At 45.2% G+C, this 9,106-nt stretch overlaps 1 long non-coding RNA gene across 1 annotated transcript; it reads left to right on the top strand.

The window, feature by feature from the left end:
- The first annotated feature begins 1,269 nt into the window (after positions 1-1,269).
- Positions 1,270-7,722, top strand: LOC138582822 (uncharacterized). Its single transcript, XR_011305086.1, has 2 exons — positions 1,270-1,490; positions 5,723-7,722. It is a non-coding gene; the product is annotated as an uncharacterized lncRNA (long non-coding RNA).
- Positions 7,723-9,106: the final 1,384 nt, after the last annotated feature.

Raw genomic sequence — 9,106 nt, 5'->3', positions numbered from 1 at the left:
AGCATGATGGTGGATGAGGCAGAGGCTAAGTCAGATAATACTTGCATGGTCCACTTTGCAATACATGCCCTCGGCCATGGAAAAAGAGAATATAAGGAGAAGCCTGGCTGGGGGAAAGCCGGTTCTCCTTCATACTCTGCTCGGAGTATCATCTGTCTGCTGTGTAGGCAGACGATGGCGCTCCTTCTTTTCCCAAAACCCACCCACCTGAAGGAAAAGAACAAGCAGAAGAAGCACAGGGCACTGAACGGGGCCCACAAAGTCGTGGAAATAAGTGGCGGCACAGGCCAGGTAGATGCCACTGGTCCGGTGCCCAAAAGGATGACAGTTTTTGGTTATCATTTTGTTTCTTGTTTTTTTTTTGGGGGGGATAAATAAATGTATCCAATAATTATGATATTACTGTCTGCAATAAAACACCACAGCCTTTTATTGCCAAACACAAACATGTCTCTGGTCATTTTTAGTCATTTCCATGTGGTAACTACAGAAGGTAACAAGTCCGGACGGCTCTGCCTCCTCCGATTATGTGTTTTGCACTGCTGGGCAGTACAATTCATGAAATAAACCTAGTATATACCCACATGTCATAAGTAAACATGTATGAAAAAGTTGTCAATTTTTGTAAACTTAAAGTGCAATAAACCATCATGCCTCCAATTTTGTCACATATTCCTGCACTCGCAATTATAATTAACAACATTTTTGGCACCAAACAGGAACAGTTGAAATGTTGACAGCAACTTGATCTCTCCCTCTGCAGGCCACGTCTTACTGGTGCCAGCGCTGCATTGCCAGTGAGAAGAAATGCTGCGCCCTTTTTCTTGTTATCATAAGCATTAACGTGCGATTATGCAAATAACTTACAACCACTATACCGCTATTTTATTTGGCGCTAAAGTGGTTAATCATGAAACCCTTTTCCAGCAACTTAATGCGTCATAAGCGAGCAGAGAGAGTTTCTCTGAAGCATCTCACATGCAGCTTGCATTGCAATAGAACTCCTTCATAATACATCAATATAATTAATTACATTCAAGGCAACAACTGGGAAAGGGTCTAAACTCTACAGGTGGTGTTATGCATGACTGCGGTTGCTGTAATTTTCACTAGGTAACCCATTGGTGTGGAGTGGCAGGTCATCACGTGCGATGGTGCACCGGGTGGAAGTGAGGTGGGCGGGGGTGGCTGTTTGGGGGAGGGGTGTTACAGCGTGTACCCTGCCCTTGGCACATTCCTCGCTGGCCTCGGGGGATCGGCTCCCAGGCAGTTTGCTGAAAAGTGCTGCTCTGGGATTTTTTCGCTGACCCCGGCAGAACTGGCGGTATTAATAGGGATCATTCAAAACCAGGGTGCCGACCCCCAGCGCTGATAAGCGTAACATTATTTCCTCCTCCTAAACATAGCGCGCCCGATGCTGCCTAAGCGAAAAAATGTTTATAAAACCCCGAGAGAGGCGAAGGCAGCCGGCTGCCAGTGCGCGGCTGGAGGTAAGGGCGCGCGGGCTGGAATGCCCAGTGCTGGAGGGGGGCTGCGGGCGGGCGCTGGCCGGCTCCCAGGGCGCAGTGCGCTCCGCGGGGCCAGCGATGCCACTGTGCTGCGAACTCCGGGCCCAGGCATTGCAGCGCTACAGGCGGTTCCATGGCACTTGCTTCTTATTGAGCGCTAGCGTTATTCAAATGTGCAAGGGGGTTGTGTATGAATTGACTCGCGGTATTTGTATGCGCTCCTGTTTAAACGATTGATGAGTTTCGGTGAAGTGATTACGGAAGCAGCAGCTTAATTGTTGAATTGGATATTGTGTCTTGACAATATTTAGCTCGTGGGCCACCAGGACGTGAGAGCATCCCCTCGCCAGTTTTTGTTTAAATGCGGTATATTCCGCAGACGGCAAGCTGATTGGATGCAATGAGAACAGAGGTTAAGATTTTAATGAGCTATCAAACTGGAGTATACTGGACCCAATTAACCAGCTAGCTAACTGGTGTATATGTGATCTAACTAATGATGCACACTTTGGATTGCATCAACAACATTGCGGGAAAACTAGAATGGAACAACAATAAGGCAAACAATAATTGAATTAAAGAGCTTATATCACCCTTAAGAATTGTGGTGATTATGTAATTCATTAGAACTGGCGCAAACTGCATGGTCCTTTAAGCAAATAATGTATCAGGAATACTGGCCAGTCACAATATCGGGACATCTCCTGTCGACAGCTTTTCACACTCAATTTCAAACCATGATCTGCCACATGAATGGTGACCAATGCCTGCACCTTAAGTTATAACATTGGATGGGTGCCTGCTCTGTCTGTATATCTGTCTATGTTAGTGTCTACCTATTAGCCCACAGCAGTCTATCCAATGATCCACCTATCTCCCTACATGTCTGTCTATCTATCTATCTATCTGCATATCTATCTTTCTATGGACATATCCATCTCTATCTACATATCTATCTACATATCTATCTACATATCTCTCTGCATATCTCTCTAGATATCTATCTATCTATCTATCTATCTATCTATCTATCTATCTATCTATCTATCTATCTATCTGTCTTTTTATCAACTTAACTATCTCCATCTACATATCTGTCTATCTTTCTATCTACATCTCTCTCTCTACATCCATCTATCTACGATGTATCTATGCATCCGTCGGCATCACTCTATCTGCCAGCCTAGAGCGTTCCATCAGTCTGCAGCAGTCTCGGCTCGTGCACACGTCCAGGCCGCTTAGAAATCTGTCAGTGGGGCAGCTTGACCCGAGCCCGCCCTTCGCAGCGCTAGCCGGAAGCAGCACTGAGCCTCTCTGTCTTGCCGCACAATGCTATGTAATGTTGTCTTTCGTGAATGGGAAGGCACTCCGGGAACCGTGGAGTCTGGTTGCAGCATTACACATTTCACACAGCCAGCCTACCTGGCCGCGGTCCATAGGATGCCCGCGGCCGCTGCAGACGCTCGGGAAGTGCGGGCCGGGGCAGCTGAGGGGCATTCCAGCGCCTTCGTGAAATCCCACCCAAATTCAGAGGCACGCCTGGTATCCCGAGCGCCCAATCCTGGCACTGAAAACGGATGGCTGGCTTTGTGCAGCTTAAGAGTTGCAATACCCCAAGTGGCCGCCGTTGCCCCTTCAGCATTACTGATGTGGTGCAGCGGGCATTAAAAAACAGCACCCGGTTACTCGCAGCTGCCGCCATTTCTGCGCTGCGCGTGCGTTCAATGCAATGGAGGCCACCAGCGCTAGCACTGGGCGATAACTGGAACCTTCCCAATACAGGCGGGTAACAGGTCCACCTGGGGGACTCTGTCCTGAAAGGTTCAAGGTTCACGTGGATGCTATAAAATAGGCCCAGTGTCTCTGTGAGGGAACACGGCCTACCCCCGTCCCCCAGCAGGTAACGCAGGCCCAGTGCTGCAGGTAACGCAGGCCCAGGGCTGCAGCTAACGCAGGCCCATTGCGACAGGTAACGCAGGCCCAGCGCTGTAGGTAACGCAGGCATCACATGGCTTATCTGCAGCCAGGCACGGGGAGCAGAGATTACAACTTGGACTCTAAGGGGCACCTAGTGCCCCCACACTGTGCTCAAAAGTGACCCCTTTCATCATTTCCTATTATAGATCACCACCAAAGAGACGCCTCATCAAACCAGCCCATGTATAAATGACAATCAGCAAGCGCACTAGACTAGCTCCAGTAGCGCCCGGTCACGGTTGCCCAATTTCCACCCAGCAACTAAGAGGGTCATAGTCCATACTATTCACAGACGCTCAGAGATTGCCTCGCGCCTGTAAACATGCGCACTACCCTGAGCTCCACAACGCTCCTCCTTCCATTATTGTCTCTCCTTATATCCAGTAAAAATGCACTATTTGAGCACTACTTTCCATTCCGTGAGATGTTATCCCACCTGATTAGCCACAAGTAGGTGCCAGCTGGTCGGATGTTGTATTGCTTTGTATTGTTTTGTTACTGGATGGGGACGACTCAGTCCTTTGACCTTTCAAATAGGTGAAATATATCAAATTCACCTAAATGCAGCTAGAGGATCGGAAATGGGCAGGAATAGCTCAGCCTTGCATCTGTACATGAAATAGTCCCATTTATTTAAGTAAACTACAACTTTCAGGGCTTTCTGTGGCTGTTGGAGAGCTGCAGCGTTTGATCAAAGTGCTGTGAAATTGACATACTGTTGACCTTTGGGGCGTCACTTTCCAGACCAGTCCTGCAGAGGCCCAATCAGACAAGTGATGGTGTAGACATTGCTGGATTATATGAGCAGCATGAGCACCTCTGTCTCCAGTACTTGGTGCCAGGCGACAAGTCTGTGCATTTTCAAGGGAAGTCTAACAGAGGCATATTTGGGGGTTATCAGTTCTGAATCTGCTGAGTGGTGAAGACCACCTGTCTTCACCTTATGCAGAGAGGTGCAGGTGTAACAAGGACGGGAGGTCCTGCGGATAGGATCGGTCAAGCTGTCAGCATATCGGCAGCTAGGAGCCCCCACCCCCCGTAACCACCCGATCATAGGCAATGGTTTCCAGGCAGGGACTGCACTACAAGTAGACACAAAGATTGATTTACACACTTGTCGGCCTTGTTTTGAAAGGATCCTGGGTGGGTACCAGTTGTCTTCCTACCTCCCGATGAAGATTTTGATTCCACGATTAGACAGTCAGCCTTCTCTAATAAATACTAAATATTACTGTGACGATAAGGAGAACAGACGCTTTTCTAAGTGGCCTCGTGTTGATTCTTAGGTTCAAAACGACTCCCCTTGAATTACGTTGACTTCTTGGTAAAGGATAACACTTTTATTTTTGAATCAAGGGACAATACATATGTCTTCCGGACTGTCCCCGGATTGTGTGAGTGCTTTGAACGTAGAGGCGAATATGGACAGACTCTCTTTTGCTGCTGGATTTAAAAAAGATTTGAAGAAAAAAATATTGCACTGAATTTGTGGATCCCTCTTGCGAAAAATGTATTTAACAGCAGCTGTGTAAACGTAAATATTCTCAATCAAGAACGCAAACAGCTGACTTTCGACACGCTCATATAAACACACACAACACTGTACATTGAACCCACTCTGAAAAATGTGGTAATTAGCAATTCAATATTTGTAACATTTGCTTGGTATCCCGGCTTACTTTTGAAAATAAGATTTAAAAAGACAGCATAAATTGGTCACAGAGAATTGGATAATCGTCAGTTTCTTGCACTTTGTAGCCAATCCAGCTGTACGATTCTCTGGGCAGAAACTGCTTTTTTCATGACAGTTCTACGTACAACATATGTCGATTAAATGTATTGAGTGCTGTGTTGTTAAAAGAAACGACACAAACAACTAAAATGCACAATATACAAAGAATTGATTCATGTTGTCTTGCGGATCAAAATGGGATATTCTGCCTCTCCAGATCTATCAATATTTCTATTTTTCCCATCTGTCCCTCTAGATGTCTTCCTGTTTGCCTTAAAATAGTCAGACATTTACAATTGTGTGCGATAAAAGGTACACACCGGGCGCAATGCTTTTGATAACTCAATGACCTTTCGCTAGAATATTGCATGCCGTGTTTGCTATGTGACTCGAAATGTTGGCATGACTGGTGCGGTAAATGGTTCTGTCATGGTTGGGATTTGAGTAGATAATTTTTCCATGTATTCTCAGCGTACCAATAACTGCAGTGTGCATTTCTCTCCAGGACTGGAATTCCTTGTTCATGAGGGTGTGATTATCCAACACATTTTGCACAGCCGGCAGAACAGCCGATGCGGGTTACGGGCTGGAAGCTGTTTACCGAGAGCTCTGCACTTTTCAGCATTGGAATCGGAAAAGTCTACCTCTGCCACAAACATCTGATACACATCAATCCCTTTGGAATGTATTGGATAAACAAGCTTTTTACAAGCATTTCATCGACATCAGCATGACTGTCAGGGATCGGGCAATAACCAAAATATTGGATCAATAACAACCTTATGCCCAGGAATTGGACTAAAATTAACTGCTTATTCAAAGTACGCCTAAATAGCAACTTCTTTACAATCAATCTTTCAACATAAACCACTTCTCAAAGCATTTAGTCAACATCCACCAGATTGCCAAGCTTTGGACAAACAACCATTGGATCAAGACCAACCCTTTTCTAAGAATCAGATAAACCACAACCGTTTCTACAAGAACAGGATAAACACAACTCGCCCTTCTACAAGCCTGGGCGAAAGATCAACCCTTCCCACAATTACTGGATAGAAATGAGTCCTTTTGACATGCACGGGATCAAAACCAACCCCTATCCCAAGCACTGAATGAATATCAAACTAGTCCCTAAGCATTGCATAAGCATCAACCCCTTCTGCAAACAGTGGATACAATTCAACCCCTTTTACAACCATTAGATACACATCAAGCCCTACTACAAGTTAGGTAAGGCTAGACAGCAACTACTTCCGAGGCACAGGAGGGAAATCAACCAAGCAATGGATCCACATCAACCGCTTCTACCAGTACTGGATATAAATCACCCCATATAACACACATGTGCAGGATATCAATTATTTCCTAGGCATAGGTTCAAGATCAACACAACACCCACGCAGTGATTCAGCATGCGCCATTCTGCAAGTATCAAATAAACATCAACATCTACCCTAATAATCAGTAATCTACCATCTATTTCCCTAAGCAGCAGATAACCATCGACACCCAACCACATAATGGGTATATCTATCAGTCATTTTGGCATGACCAGTGTCCGAGGATCGGTGCCCACTCAGAACGGGACGGCATCTTCCATTTACTCAATCCTTGATTGCAAGCCTCCCTTTCATTGGTTGCAACAGGATTTCATTGGCAAAGCTGTAACCTGAAAGATGGAAATAATAGGACAGCTCATGAATCAACAGTACAAGTGTGCCAAAGGTAAGTGGCTCGGTGGGCAGGCAGAGCGAGATGTAAATGGCGAGCTAGGTCTCTCTAGAGGTTGGTGGCTTTTCCACGTCTGAGTTTTAAATTGTGAGCAGCCCGGCAGGGAACTCTCTCAACATTGTCTCCTCCTACCAGGATTATGTACTGCCTGCCCCATCGACTATGGACTCATGTCCCTAATTTTAGGATATGAAACCAACTCTTCCAAGGCAGTCCCTCCTTTTACATACTGTACACACACACACAGAAACACACACACACACATACACACACACACACTCATTCGCACACGCGCCCTGTCGCTCTCTCTTTCTTTCTCTCTTAAACACACACACACCCTCTCTCTCTCTCCTTCTCTCTCTCTCTCTCTCTCTCTCTCTCTCTCTCTCTCTCTCTCTCTCTCTCTCTCTCTCTTTCTCATACCTTAGAAAGCAATGCTGTGGTGATCTGTATGCTGGGATGCTTGGATGAATTTGTGTAACGTTGGAGTGGAAAGTTAGTGTAATACTCGGTGATTGTTCTATACTATGACAATTGGAGTGGGAGGTGGCAGGGGTGTGGATAGTCCAGTGGTTTTTAGTGAGAGCCGGCAGGGGTGTTGTGGATGGTGCACTAGTTTTTAGTGAGAGCTGGCAGGGGTGTGGATGGTCGAGTTTTTTTTAGTGACAGTTCGCAGGAGTGTAGATGGTTCAGTTGTTCGTGTATGTAACATTTTATTCTTAAGTATAATGGACTTACCTGTGGAACTGGAATAAAGGTACTTACCTACTGTAAGTGAATCCGGCGTGGTATTTTGTCTCTACAACACAGATGCTACAATTGCCTTCTGATCTTTGTTGCAACACCCTCAATACCCACTCGCCTGCCTTCACCTGAAATACCTTTATGAAACAGTATCAGGTAATTTATCCCCACCAACAATATGGCCATATATATGGTTGTGGGGTAAGGCCATAGGCGATATTATTGGTGGGGATAATTTATCGGGTAAATGCGACCGGGTGTTGCGGGTGGGTGGGGATTCCTGCTCCCTTTAAAAAAAATATGGGTGTTGCGGGGGTAGCCCCCGCAGGTTCCATGGCTTAATATCGCCACAAAAAGATGGCGATATTTTTGTATGGCAATATTTTTGCAGGGATATTAACACATGAAACCTATGAAACCCCTGATACTGATGAAGAAGCTAGCCACTTGCTTTATTACAGCTTCCAACAATGAACTGTATTTTGCGATCATTTTAACTGGTAAGAAAAAGTTATATATTGTTAATTTCCACATTTTTCCATTTTTTTGTACAGAGGCTCACCACAAGCGTCGATAAGGAATTCCTTTCCAGGTTTATGGACACATAAAAAAAATACCCGTAATCATTTAACCATATTGTTTTCTGAAAGATACACCCATTCTCGATGAGCGCTTTTACTGCACTGGACGCCACATCGCCTGCTCTCCACGGCCTCTTACACAGGAGGGCCCGTATTCTATCAGACCCACACAGAGCAGGACTTTTAGACGGGTCTAACTCGATTGGTTGTACTTTATCTGCTTGGGTTTTGGGTAATGTAGATTTCAACATAGTTTGTAATAAGTCATACATTTATTGAAAATACAAATATGTAATAGTATTCAATTGATTAACTCTAAAAGAGACACCAGAGAGCCAATTTATGAACCCAAACTTAAAGTTGCCATGGGTCTGATATACAAAATGTTTTTCTACGGGTTTGTACCATTGTAAAACACTTGTAAATCAGGCCCATGTGTTTGCTCTAATATACACATTCATTTCACCTGTTTCCTTGAAATTGACCCAGCAATGACCCACGCAGGGGCAGTATCTGAATGAAATGTCCTATGTGTGGTGCCCTGTTGTCATTTGTCTTTCAACCTCAAAAGTAGCCTGAACCTCTATTTCCACCAACACCACAAGCATACACTATTCCTGACCAGTCAAACAAAATGCACCAAGAAACAGCTCTGCACAGGAAGTGACAATACAGCACACGTGACTAGCGACCACCAATTCCTATAAGCCCAATGCAGATTTGTTAATGTTATCAAAAGGTGCAGAGACAGCTGTGAAATATATCGGCTACAGTGAGAGACATCAACCCCTGTGACAGAACTATTTTTTATAAATTGGCTCTGGAGAGAGCCA

This window comes from Ambystoma mexicanum, chromosome 3q, assembly GCF_040938575.1.
Source record: "Ambystoma mexicanum isolate Mex_15411 chromosome 3q, UKY_AmexF1_1, whole genome shotgun sequence".
NCBI classification, from domain to species: domain Eukaryota; kingdom Metazoa; phylum Chordata; class Amphibia; order Caudata; family Ambystomatidae; genus Ambystoma; species Ambystoma mexicanum.
The sequence above is the reverse complement of the archived record's forward strand: the minus strand, read 5'-3'. Positions and strand labels throughout refer to the sequence as shown.